The 14,664-nt window shown below is 37.1% G+C and overlaps 1 protein-coding gene across 3 annotated transcripts in view; it reads right to left on the reverse strand.

Moving 5' to 3' along the window:
- The window catches only part of robo3 (roundabout, axon guidance receptor, homolog 3 (Drosophila)), a 173,565-nt gene that overhangs the window by 81,290 nt on the left and 77,611 nt on the right, over nucleotides 1-14,664 (reverse strand). The window lies entirely within an intron of this gene.

Here is a 14,664-nt window from a genome sequence, read left to right on the forward strand (position 1 = left end):
ACAAAACACGACAAAATCCTTGTTCTCCACAAAATCTGCTACTTCAAAGCACTCAAAGGTTGATGTAAAACATCGTACAAGCTCTTCCAGAATCAAGAGTAACTGGCTTCTTTTTTTTCTAACCCATAACAACCACACGAGACATGATAAGACCAGGGTTAAGTTATTTTGGCCACATCTCAAATTCCCTTGTGAATCTGATTTAAGTTGCAACCCAAATGGAAATAGTAAGACTGGAAAACAATCTACACGTCAGAAGTATTTACATTCAGGCCACTTTATGGAAGAAAAAAAAAAGAAAAAAAAGGCACGGGTATAATCTAAAAGCGTAATCTGTCTTTTTACCCGCAGAGAAAAAGTATATTAAATCAATTCTCCAACACAGTGGTGTGGAACAAGCAATCGCTTTTACAGCGGAAACTCCAAATATAAATCAAAGGGACGTGTGGAATTACATGTCGGGAATTCTTAACTCTGAAGCAGCGTATCCGCCATATATACACTATATATATATATATATATATATATATATATATATATATATATATATTTAAGCCACTTATAGTGATGTCATTGGTTAATAATGACCAGTCGTTTCATGGTACCGTCTGTAATGTTGTTTTAATCGTGAAAAGAATCTTTAAGAGTACTCAAGACAACAACCATCTAGAATTCCCTTTAATCTCCTGAGAGCGTGGAGGAACGTGGCGAGGTCGCAGAGGGTCACCGAGTCGTTTCCCACAGGTGTGAGGATGAAGAGGTGAAGGGTTAACGTTCCCTGATGGCGAAAAGATAACGCATGACGTCGTGGAAATTCCTGCCTTCGGAGAGATTAGAACCTCACACCTAAAGAATCTGGGACCGTCCTGTTGATCCCGGATGTGATCACATGCTTTCAGAATTTTTTAAGAATTTGGAAGAAGACAGGAAGTGGTTCACGAGGCTTTGAAGTCTCCTTCAGATAGACTGTAAAAGCATCTCCAGCTGCCCGTTCAAAACACTTTCGAGGCAGTGAAATGTGCTCACACATTATAGCCTGATGTCACTCACTGACGGAGGCTAGCATCGCTAATATATAGCATAGCGTCAAATCCAATGACACAAGGGGCCAAAAATGGTAAGAAGTCAGAGAAAAATATATTTTGTTCGACCCGTTACTCAAACAGGAAGTATTATTTTGATATTGTCTCTTTATTCCTGGCTCAAATTATCTTTATTTTATTATGACCATTTGAAATACAATTTGAGAGCCAAGTCAAAATATAGGGACGATTTTAACCTAATGTTTATACTAACGTTAGACAAACATTAATATAACTTTTAGTCCAGTGGAAATGTTTTGAATTTTTTGAATAGCCGGGGGAAAAAAAAGTCATTAAATTGACATCTTCCCATGTTGCCACAATAGCAAAGATATTTTTTTTAACAAAAGCTTTTCCACAACATGACCTCCGTGGAAGTAGAACCGCTATTATGTATTCCATTCTATCTTAATCTTTTCTTTGCGTTAATTCCTTCGATCTATGTTTTTTTATACATGCACTTTGTCATCCCTTGTACTTTGTTCTTTGTACTTTGTTCTTGTGTTCATGAAACTTGCTGTACCGATTTGGAAACCCAATTTTATTTTTATTAAAGTCAATCAATCAATCTATCTATTGTGAAATGATTTAAAAATAAATATATTAAAAAATGTTTGATTATATATAGAGATTTGCGACATCAATTTTTCATGTGTTCACATGTTTAAGACCTTTGAAAATTTGATTTAAGACCTTTGGTCGTTTTTAGATTTTAAGAATTGAATGCCTTTTTATGACATTTCATGGAACCCTGTGATTTTGTTCACAATCTACAAACAAATCCCTTCCTTTCAACATCAGTTTTTATTCTTATTTTTGACATCTATAATCCCTGTACCTTATTTTATCTTAATCACTATTAATCTATTGATATTTAAAATATGAGATGAGCAAAAAATAAGTGAATTATCGCCACAGGTTGTATTATTACCTTTTTACCATTGGTTATCTCAGGGTCAAGGTGAACCGGTGGCCCAAAAAACAAATGTGTTTGTGGTATCCCTTGTGTTATCTCAGGGTCAAGGTGACCCGGTGGCCCAAAAAACAAATGTGTTTGTGGTATCCCTCGTTCAAGATGAACGACCTCACTGGCTTCCAGAAACACATATTGCAGTGGCCGGGTCACTTTGACCCTGAGATAACAAGCGTTAAGGGTAGGTTTGGCTATGAAAAACAAAACGCGAGTCGGGGGCGAAAACAGTTGTATCTCATTTACATCATAAAACATGAAGCTGTGTTTTAACAGCTCGGACGTGGGAAGCAGAAAAACACGGAAACAACAACAACAATAAAATGTCCGTCCATGTAGCTCGAGGGTGTAGCAGCGCTAGCAAGACGCCTTTTAGGTGGTGTATGTATCATAGCAGAACAAAAGTGGTGGTAGGACGGCTGCGATCGGGGGGGTGGGTTGGGGTTGGGGTTGGGGAGAGGGGGGTCATCCTATGGTAAAAGAGCTCAGCGGGACGGAGCCTTTAAGAGCTGACTCATAAATTTTACAGTTGCGAGGATGAAGCCATGTGGAAATGTAAAGCGGAGGCTTTTTAGAAGCGACGGAGGAGAGACCACCGTGAGTGTGGGAGCTCGCTGTGATGGAGGGGAAAATAGAAAACCACTACGTTTCTCAGAGACCCCCCTTTTCAAGCTCTGGGAGATCCAACAAACACAAACTTATCTCTACGTTTGTTTGCTGTTATTGTAAGTTACTGTAAGATACTATACGATAAGGAAGATTTACAGTAGAGTAAACCAACCCCATTCAACTTTCCAATAACCCTGAAGTTTACTTTCTAGTCCAAATATTATTTTTTTGAAATAAAATGATGCTAGCAAAAAGCATAACAACACTTAATAAATGATTATGATGCTTGGATTGACTAGTATAAATAGCTTATTGTATTTAGTGGACTTATTTGTGGATAACACAGTATCTAAAAGTGTACCTGTTCTTTTCAAAAATGTAAAAATAATGATGGTTTTCCATACATGACACATCAAATACTCAAGCGATACAACCCCTCCACCCCCATGCTAGTGCGCTAGCTTCAAGTAGCATATACTAATTCCTTTTTTTTTTAATCTTCTTTCTCATTGGTGACTTCCACTACATACTTTTACTACTACCGCATCATTTCTACTTTATGTTTAAACTTGAGATTAAACCGTCATATATAAAGGAAGCCAAAAGAGCTACATGTCAGTAGCATAAACTTATTTTAAATATCAAGGCGAAAGGCTCTTCTTCAGGTGCTAACAGTATAGCATCTTCATTTTCTTTGGTGACTTCTACCTCATACTTTAACTACTACCACATCATTTCTCCTTTATGTTTAAATTTAGGATTAAACCGTCATATATTAAGGATGCCAAAAGAGCTACATACCAGTAGCATAAGCTTATTTTAAATACCAAAGAGAACGGCTCTTCTTCAGGTGCTAACAGGATAGCACCTTCTTCTTAGAAAATACCATGACATACTTTTACTACTGCCACATAATTTAAAGTATTTGTTTAGACCTAAAACTTCCGATTAAACCGTCATATATTAAGGATGCCAAAAGAGCTACATACCAGTAGCATAAACTTATTTTAAATATCAAGCCGAAAGGCTCTTCTTCAGGTGCTAACAGGATAGCACCTTCTTCTATCTTGACATACTTTTACTGGCACAAAATGTATGCTTTTTTTTAACTTAAGAATAAAATATCATTGTGTTAAAGATGCCAAAAGATTCCATAATTAATCGTGAAGTTGCTTTAAATTCATGGAAACCTAAAAAAAAAACATCCAAAAAAACTTTACAGTTGAATAATATTGAAACTGAAACATATAGATGAATGTAGTAATACTGAAATAAACTACACAACTCATCGTTTATTTACTTGTTTAAATAAATGCCATAAAGGAGTGTGTTTATATTCTCCGTTTAGGAATTCACAATTTTCGAATTGCATTGAAAAAACTAAAAGCATAATTGTTCTAAGTGTCTTTGGCATTAAAAAAAATTAATCAATCACAAACTTTTTAAAGGGACGAGTCGTACGTCGGCGTCCAAGACATTTTGGATTCCTAGCGTTCCCCCGGCTCGCTGTCGAGAGCGAGGCGTAAACACACATAAGAGGCTGGAGGAGCTGATTCAGTGGTCGGCTCCGGTCCGGAGAGAGTCTAACTGGCTGTTGTTAGAGTGACAACTGTAATGGGAAAGTCTGGCCCCTCTGAGGACTTATTAACGCCCGTCTGTGGTGAGAGGCAGCAACTTCCACGGCTAATGAAACCGCTGGGATGTCGGGGGGGGAAAGAAAGAGAGATCCCAGGCCCGTGTGAGCTGGACTGGAATGACGTCCCGAAGAGAAGATGAATCGCTGACTAAACTGTCGGTTTTTCGACGGGAACACTTGAGCGATTTAGATGTTCTGATTCCGGGCGAAAGGAAGTAAACAACGGCCTTGGCGAACGGACGTAATGAAATTCCCGCCAGTTGACCGTGTTCCTCTGGCGCTGCTGTTGTTTCGTGTCATCGGTTGTTAACACAACATGTCCACGAGCCTCAACTCAAGGCTGATGCGATCGGACAGTTCCAGGATGCCTGGCACTTCCACGGACGGAAGCCGCTGCTGCCACTTTGTCCTCATCGAGGGACGTCATACTTTTTAAAAAATATTTTCCCTTTTGGATTAATCAGAACAAAAGTAGTGCCCGAGTGTAAACGGGTTCCCTCCTGGCCCACGGGGGCGTCGCCCAGTACCAGTCCATTAGGGAATTTGTTAAATTGAGATGATATATAATTCATAATCTGCCCAGTTCTCCGGCGTCACATTCACTCGTGCCTTTTGACACGTGAAATTCATGGAAAACAAACATTTGAGCTTCTTTACGAAAAGGGAGGACAAAGACCATTAGCATTAGCAACATTGAGGGTTGGGGACCCCCGCTCTGTGACGACCCCAGATTTAAGCCTAATGTGCCAAAATTAAAGGGAGTCCAACTCAGTCAAAAACTGTCTTTAATAGTAAGTAAGTAAGTTAGTTGGTAATGGTTATTTCTTAAGATCTTTCTAGACCAGGGTCACAAAGCGCTTAAACAATCGAAAAAACAATACACATTTAAAACGATATACCAAAAAGGCCGAGACACATAAGATAAACACAGGAGACCTAGAAAATCAGGGAGAAGTGAGAAGGAGGCTCGATTAATCTTAGTTCTCTTTGACGGGTATATTTGACGAAATTAAACAAATACAAATTCCTTAAACATCATGTTAAATTCTCTTAAAGTCTTTGCATAATCTGTAATATGTTATAGCTAGGCTTAAAAAAGACTAGCTTAAGTTCCCAGTACCAGGTTGTTGTTTTTTTTAAAGATACAAAATAGTGAAAAATATTTAGTTTTAAAAATGTTGTTGTTCCTTTAACATGCTTGCATGGACCCATTGCGACAAGTTTTCAGGAAAAACACGAGGCTAAAAGAAAACATTTGCGGACTTGAGACATTTAAACTAGCTTATTGTTTAAGCTACAGAGAACAATAGTTTTCGGTGGTGATGATCTGATGAAGCTTCACGATACTAGTGATGGTCTGATGCAGCTTCACGATACTAGTGATGGTCTGATGAAGCTTCATGATACTATTGATGGTCTGATGAAGCTTCACGATACTAGTGATGGTCTGATTAAGCTTCATGATACTAGTGATGGTCTGATGAAGCTTCAAGCTACTAGTGATGGTCTGATGAAGCTTCACGATACTAGTAATGGTCTGATGAAGCTTCATGATACTATTGATGGTCTGATGAAGCTTCACGATACTAGTGATGGTCTGATGAAGCTTCACGATACTAGTAATGGTCTGATGAAGCTTCATGATACTATTGATGGTCTGATGAAGCTTCACGATACTAGTGATGGTCTGATGAAGCTTCATGATACTAGTGATGGTATGATGAAGCTTCACGATACTAGTGATGGTCTGATGAAGCTTCACGATACTAATGATGGTCTGATGAAGCTTCACAATACTAGTGATGGTCTGATGAAGCTTCATGATACAAGTTACGGTCTGATGAAGCTTCACGATACTAGTGATGGTCTGCTGAAGCTTCACGATACTAATGATGGTCTGATGAAGCTTCACAATACTAGTGACGGTCTGATGAAGCTTCACGATACTTGTGATGTGTTGAAGAAGCTTCACGATACTAGTGATGGTCTAATGAATCTTCATGAAGCAGTGTCATTATTTTCAGAGTCCACTAGATGGCGGTCTCTGCACTATTTTCCTTTTGTTTTGAACAACTGTTCTAATGAAACATCATTTTTAAACTGATGGCGCCACCAACTGACCTCTAAACAACATGACACTGTTTCATGAAGCTTCATCAGTTTCATTACTAGCTTTCAGACCTTTGCATAGTCCAGACACAAAGCAGTTCATGGCGGTTGTGAGACCATGAAGAGCTCTTAAGGACCCCTGTAGCAACTGTGAGAGAAGCTGACTCAAGTGCCCTTTATAGCTATATTTCAAAATATCAAGTTTCTACAACAGTTGACTCTAACCTAAGTTTAGACTCGAGAGAAACTTAACTTAACAGAAAAATAATACATCAGCAGGCGACAAAGAAAAGTGCGGTAAACAAAAGGAGAAAGAAGAAACCGCAGGGAACGCAACCTCCTGCCGCCGTGTCCTTTCGGTAATGGACGACGGCAAAAGTGCCGAGGTGCAGAACAAGTGGCTCAGTGAGTCACGCCGATTATAAACAAGTACAGAAGCAGCGCTGCCAAGGAGCGGCGGCGGCCGATCCAGAACCCTCTCGCTCGCATCCCGCCAAGACTTTTTTTTCTTCTTTTTTTTTTTTCCTGGGTGAAAAACAGCAGTGGGCAAACGTCCCGAGCTAGATTTACAAGCGCTGGAAGGCGAGGAACATTACAGGCACTGCCAGCGGCTGAAGTGGCGACATAAAGTGAGATTGCTTGTGACGATGAACGGAGATGATAAACAACACTTTGAACTTTTATTGTTTTCAATCAAGCACGCCAGCGAGTTTGTGCGAAACTTTTTTCATCACTGAGATAGACAATTAAAAAAAAAAGAGAAAAGTCGTCGCAGGCTCGAGGAGGGTTTACACAAAATGAACGTGACAAGACCACTCCAAGGCCGTGTTGTCGACATGATTAGGCTTTTATTTTGAAAAAGCTTGTGGACTAGCCTTTGGTCTTCGGACCCCCTGGAACCAGAAGAATTTTTTGGAAAGACTGAGGAGGTGATGTAACGGCAAGTAATGGCGGGTTTCCAACCCTTGTCCGCCGAGAAGTAACAAATGCTTTGTCACTTGTTATTGCCGGAGCTTTTATACTGCAAGACAATGTTGCACTGAATACTTAAGTATTGTCGCTATTTTAGGGTTTATTTCTTACATATTTCAGTTGCTACGTGTTAAAAGAACATTGAATGTATCTTGTCTTTTGTAAAAAGCAAAGTTTAATTCATTTTATGTTTATTTTTATCTTGCCAATTTGACTCATTTTCTTCCGTCATGCATTTTCTTACCGTCTTTAAGATCTTTTTTAACCTGAAAGTTTACGTACACACTTTTTTTTATATAGGTACCGATCAACGGAGCTAACCCGGAGCTTAGTGCCTCTAGCGGTATTTCCACAATTTCCTTGTGAGCCTAGAGTTTAACTACAACACTGACCATTTAATCTTTTTCCACTAAATATGAAATGTTGTGGTTTTTGATTACTACTAAACTACCAATATAACTGCTTAAACTAGTTATTTGTTTTAGGACTTTTCTTTCTATCCATTTGTCTGTTATTTTTTTTAAATAATATTTTAAAAATGTTTGTATAATATTTTCATTTGATCAAACAAAATGCAACAAGAAATGTAGCTTTGTTTTTCAACTTTCACTTTCTTAAAGTATTTCTAAAATAATGTTAATCTTTTACCGGGACAAGTTTTTTTAAAACGCCATGATTTATACATTTTATTTTATTTTTTCCTCCCTAACGTTCGTTTTTTTATGGCTGCTGTAATGAGACGACATTTTAACATCTTTAATATATAACGATTTGCACTTTTTTTCTGAATATTTTTTTTTTTTATGGCCGCAGTACTAAGGTAACTTTTTTAAGACGTAATATGTAACATTTAGACTTTTTTTTTCCACCCTCGAAGGTATGTTTTATGGCTGCTGCACTGACACAAAGTATTTCTCTTTCTCAAAAAAAAGGTTTTTTTTCCCCACTATTTTTGGCAAGGCGGCCCCTCACTACAGTCATACAGTGTGGCCCCTGAGATAACTTCTGATCGTGGGTGAAGTTTTGGTTCATTAAAGTGCAAAGGAAAAGAAAAAAAAAGTAATTTTTGCTAGGAACAAAGAAAAGTCCATTTATTTAACGTCTCATCAAACACAAGTTGAATTAAAAGTCATTTCTTCTGAAGCTCTGCTCGTCCAGAGATAGAAGCGACTTTCATTCGGACACAAAGGGCAGAAAAGTCAATGAGAATCCCGCCATAAATCAAAAGTCTCTTTATCGTTCGGTGGTGAGTTGAGGTGACAAAAAAAAAAAAAAGAAAAGCTAAGCCACACTTTGCCTTTGAGACAGAAATGAAGGCTGAGCGGAGCTAAATCCCTTCGCCGCCCTCCAGATAACCGCCCCCACCCACCCAATTTAAAAAGTCATCGCTCTTTAAAAGCTGGAAATAGGTTCTCTTGGCTTTTTCTAAACACCAGAGCAGAGAGAGTCACCGGTGAGGAAGCTTTGAAGAACAATGAAGATCAGCTTATTTTTGTTTTTGCAAGATAAAGATCGAAAGAAACGGAAACTCCTTCAAAGGAATCTTCAGCCCAATATATTGATTATTAAAGATTCAATAATTAAGAAAATACTAAATACGTCTTTGTTTGAATGTACAATACATTCATTTATTTTAACCTCATCTACATTGCTTTACAGTTCATTTTTGTACGTTTTTTTTTATTTTATATAATAGTACACAATCATTACATTTAAACTACAACAGGTTCAACTGTACTTAACCAATTATATAAAGTAATGAAACAATTTCTAACGAATTGCATCATTTTAAACTATATTTAACCAATAATAAGATTAATAACTGTTATCAAACAATTTTCAACTGTAATCAAACCATTTTTAACTATATTCGAACAATTCTCAACTGTAATCCAACCATTTGCAAATATAAATAAACAATTTTCGACTGTAATTAAACTATTTTTTATCTGTTATCAAAGAATTTTCAACCGTAATGAAACCATTGTCAACTATAATCAAACAATTTTCAACTATAATCAAACAATTTTCAACTGAAATTAAACTATTTTCGTTTGTTATCAAACAATTTTCCACTGTATTCAAACAATTTTCAACTATAATCAAACAATTCTCATCTGTAATCCAACCATTTTCAACTATAAATAAACAATTTTCAACTATAAATAAACCATTTTCAACTATAAATAAACAATTTTCAATTATAAATAAACAATTTTCGACTGTAATAAAACTATTTTCATCTGTTATCAAAGAATTTTCAACTATAATCCAAGACTTTGTATCTATTATCAAACAAACTTCAAATTCCAACTGTAAAGAATAAACTGATTAATCAAATAAAAGCCATTGTTGTTCTTTTGTAACGAAGTTATCTTATTTATCTTCTCCGTATAAAGATCTTAAAACAGGATCTTACATAACACGGTTAAGATTAACATAGATAAGCACAATAGTTGTCAAGTCAACTAATGACACTTCATCTCATCTGCAATTCTTTTTTCCTCCCGGAGCAGAAGCTGCTGCTTCCACCAGCGCCAGGATTGATTTGCAAATGTGCATTCAGAGTTAAATTGGCAGTATAAGGGGGGGGTGGGTGTCATTCTTTTGAACCCCCCCCCCCTCCCCTAAAAGCCTGTGGCTACAGAAAAGCTGATGCATGAGAATACAAAGCCATATAGAGGCGACCCTCTTAACCGGGGCTGAAGCATCTGAAGGGCAGGCTGGACTTTGCAAAAGGAAATGGGCTGTTTTTATCTTGTTCCTCTTCAGGGCCATCACCGGATTTGAAAGGAGTCCGAAGGACCTCGGCTCTGAGGGGGGGGAGCGGATCATGGAAATTCGAGAACCTCCCAGAGCTCCAAACAAACAGAATCTTCCCCCCTTTTCACTGACAACTGTGTTTCAGGGTCCCCTCCGAGGACCAGAAGCAGCTCGCCGCAGATAAGAGCCTCTTGCTGGACCTACAACTGAGCCCCGGCGCAGCGTCTCAAATTGAAAATGTGTTTAAGGGGCTTCTGTGTTGATTCGCCCTTTGATTTTCTTCCAAGCCCGAGACAGGAAGGCTGCAGGGACGAACCGCACTTCCGGTTCAGAGCACTTTGCTCCACGATGAGGATAAATCGTGTTTGTTAAACCATGTCAAAAGTCAAACCGTTGAAATAAGAAACCAATATCTCTAGCGCTGGTGTTTCTTCTTCCCATAAAGAAATGTTAATATTGCTTTGTGTGCGTGAAATATTGATGAATATCTGAATACATACAATTATCGTCATCAGTCCATCACACTTATCGACAGAAAACTTAACCATAAATATCAAAAATTGCATTTTTTAAGTTCAAATTTGGTCAATGTTCATGTTTGAATCAGAGTCAATTTTATTGGCATTAATTAGGAATTTGCTTAAGTACATAAAAAACATGAATAAATAAAAAAGAAAAGAAAATAATTCAGTCACAATTCATAGAGTTTAGGTTGTCATTCGTTATCCATAAATTTACAGTCGAATTATACCTTTTTGTGACATTTAGGACGTAATATGTAACATTTGGACTTTTTTAAATTTGTTTTTTCTTTTATGGCTGCTGCACAGAACTATTTATTGCTATATTTATGTAACATTTTGCCTTTTTTCCCCCCTAAACTGTGATCTTTTATGGCTGCAAAACTACAATTTTAAAGCGGTGATATGTAACATTTGTTTATTTTAAATATCTGTGTTTTTAATAATTGTTGAACTGAGACAAAAAAAATGTTAAGCTTTAATATGTAACCTTTTTTTTCTAAGACTGTTATTTGGCTGTTTTTTTTAAAGCCGTAATATGCAACATTTTTTTCCACTCTACTGTACTGAGACTGAAGTTTTTTTAAAACAATACTATATAAATTTTGTATTTTTTTCGATTCGTTTTTTAATGGCTACTGTAACGACATTTTAACATCTTTAATATGTAGCGTTTTGCCCTTTTTTTTTATGATATTTTGTTTTTTTTATGGCTGCAGTACTAAGGTAACCTTTTAAAGACGTAATATGTAACATTTAGACTTTTCTTTCCCAACCTCTAAGGTTTGTTTTATGGCTGCTGAGACTGAGACTTTTTTAAAGCCACAATATGTAACTTTTCCATTTTTCCACACCATGACTTGTATGTCTGTTAAACCCTTATTTTTAAAAAGCCATAATATATAGTATTTTTTTTATGGCTGCTGCACGCTAAAACTTTAAAAAACATAATAAGTAGAATTTTAACTATTTTCCTTCGAAAATTGTTTTTTTATGACTGCTGCACTGAGACAACTTTTTTTTAAAGCCGTAATATGTAGTATTTCAATTTTTTTTCTTCTAAGATTGTGTTTTTTATGACTGTTGCACTGAGACAACTTTTTTAAAGCCATAAGATGTAGTATTTCAAATATTTTTTCTTCCAAAATTGTGTTTTTTTTGATCTGATCCAGCCTTACACCCCAGCTCGGGCTCTGAGGTCTGTGGATCAGAATCTACTTATGGTTCCACGCACACGGCTCAGGACCAGAGGAGAGAAATCTTTTCAGGCTGTTGCTCCTAAGCTTTGGAACAATCTTCCTCTCTCTTTGCGCTTGATGGATCTACTGACTCCTTTAAGAAACATCTTAAGACGTTTCTATTTGTTCAGGCTTTTCCTTGAATTTCTCGAACTCCTGTGTTGTTCTCGGTGTTGTCTTGATCTTTGAAGTATGTACTGTTTTGAGTATTGTTTTGATTGTTAAAGCGCTTTGTGACCCTGGTCTCGAAAAGCGCTATATAAATAAATATTACTTACTTACTTACTTACTTACTTTAAGCCGTAATTTGTAACAAAAAATACCTTTTGTCTCCTAAGACTGTCTGTTAATGTGAACTATGTTTATATTTGATCAATCCTTTCCCATCATGTTTTCTGTGATCATCTCTTCATCCTGTTTTAACAAACATCTGATGAATAAAAGTGTTGCTGCTGCACGTGTTGCTCGTCGACCATCTTGAACGACCGAGCCGAGCATCTCCTTCACAACATATATCTGGACCGAACCTGACAAGTTAAATCACATGTTTCCTTGTTAATGCAGCTTCCACTTAATGGTCGAGGCCGCGATCGATAACTTTTGAACCGAACGAGGCACCAGTGGTTGACGTCCGACTCGTCCGTCTTTCGCTGCCCATCGAGCGGAAGAAGAACAGATCCAGAAACACCTCACCGAACCCCCCCTGGACTTTCCTTGCGAGACGCCACAAATCACGCCGAAGGTTGGCAGTTTGAGTCGCTCGTAAATAACGGATATTGATCGGCGGGTGAAGATTGAGGGAAGTTTAGTGAGCTGTGGCTGGAAGACGGCGAGGAGGACGGACTTAATAAAAGACGGAATATAATGGAGGAGCGGCGGAGACCAAACTATTATTCAAGGGTTTCTTATCAGTAAATTTCAGCCCATTAGGAAAGAAGTGAAGTGTTTGAAGGCAGGAAATCCTCGAGGGCCAGTTGCCGGAGAATGACATCGGTTTCCTGCCACAGCAGAGTTGAGATGAATTCTGCTTCGACTCCCGAGATGTCGGACCACCTTCTACCAGGAGGGAGGACGGCTGAGAAAAATTAAATCAAACAACAGGAGTTTGTTTTTGAAATTATAAGTAGTGATTACTGGGTAAGTCGGAATGTATGTTTATTTAACCAGCTTACTGACGTGTCAAAAGCTATTTATACAAAATAATGCTAGCCTAAATACTTGACGTTGCCTAGTTAGGTCAGATACGAAGGTTTGTAAAGTTGTAAAATAACCTTGAAAAAATGTAAAAAGAAAGGATTATTGGTATTACAATTGCAGAAAGGACAAGTTACACAAAGCATTGGCTAACTAGCATGAGCTAACACAAATTGTTGTATATGTTGTTAACTAGCATGAGCTGACAAAACATGTTGTCTCTGTTGCTTACTAGCATGAGCTAACAAAAGATGTGGTCTATGTTGTTAACTGACAAGAGATAACAAAAAGTGTTCCATATGTTGCTAACTAGCATGAGCTTACAAAAAATGTTGGTCAAGTTGTCAACTAGCATGAGATAACAAAACATGTTGTCTATGTTGTTAACTAGGATGAGCTAACAAAACATGTTGTCTATGTTGTTAACTAGGATGAGCTAACAAAACATGTTGTCTATGTTGTTAACTAGGATGAGCTAACAAAACATGTTGTCTATGTTGTTAACTAGCATGAGCTAACAAAACATGTTGTAAAATGTTGTCTATGTTGTTAACAAGCATGGGCTAACAGAACATGTTGTCTATGTTGTTAACTGGCATGAACTAACAAAAAGTGTTCTATAAGTTGCTAACTAGCATGGGCTAACAAAAAGTGATGGATATGCTGCTATTTAGCATGAGCTAACAAAAAGTGTTGGATATGTTGCCAGGTAGTATGAGCTAACAAAACACGTCATCTATGTTGTTAACTAGCATGAGCTAAAAAAAAGTGTTCTATATGTCGCTAACAAGCAAGAGCTAACAAAAAGTTATGGCTAAGTTGTCAACCAGCATGAGCTAACAAAACATGTTGTCTATGTTGTTAACAAGCATGAGCTAACAAAACATGTTGTCTCTGTTGCTAACGGGCATGAGCTAACAAAAAGTGTTCTATATGTTGCTAACAAGCAAGAGCTAACAAAAAGTGTTGTCTATGTTGTTAACTAGCATGAGCTAACTAAACATGTTGTCTATGTTGTTAACTGGCATGAGCTAACAAAAAGTGTTCTATAAGTCGCTAACTAGCATGGGCTAACAAAAAGTGATGGATATGCTGCTATTTAGCATGAGCTAACAAAAAGTGTTGGATATGTTGCCAACTAGCACGAGCTAACAAAAAGTGATGGATATGTTGCTAAATAAAATTAGCTCCCAATTGCTTTGTGAAAAAAACGTTAGCAACACACATACTGACTCCTTTAAGAAACATCTTAAGACGTTTCTATTTGTTCAGGCTTTTCCTTGAATTTCTCGAACTCCTGTTGTGTTCTCAGTATTATCTTGATCTTTAAAGTATGTACTTTTTTGAGTATTGTTTTGATTGTTTAAGCGCTTTGTGACCCTGGTCTCGAAAAGCGCTATATAAATAAATATTACTTACTTACTTACTTACTGTTGAGCATGTTTAATCTTAAAAATACAAATATATCTGTGTCTTATTATTACATTTATAGTTATAAAAAAATAAACAAAGGTAAATAATAATATTGAGCAAAAGAATCACGGAATGGTTGGAAATGTTTGAAGGCTTC

This window comes from Callionymus lyra, chromosome 14 (genome assembly GCF_982586985.1).
Source record: "Callionymus lyra chromosome 14, fCalLyr1.hap1.1, whole genome shotgun sequence".
Taxonomy (NCBI): domain Eukaryota; kingdom Metazoa; phylum Chordata; class Actinopteri; order Syngnathiformes; family Callionymidae; genus Callionymus; species Callionymus lyra.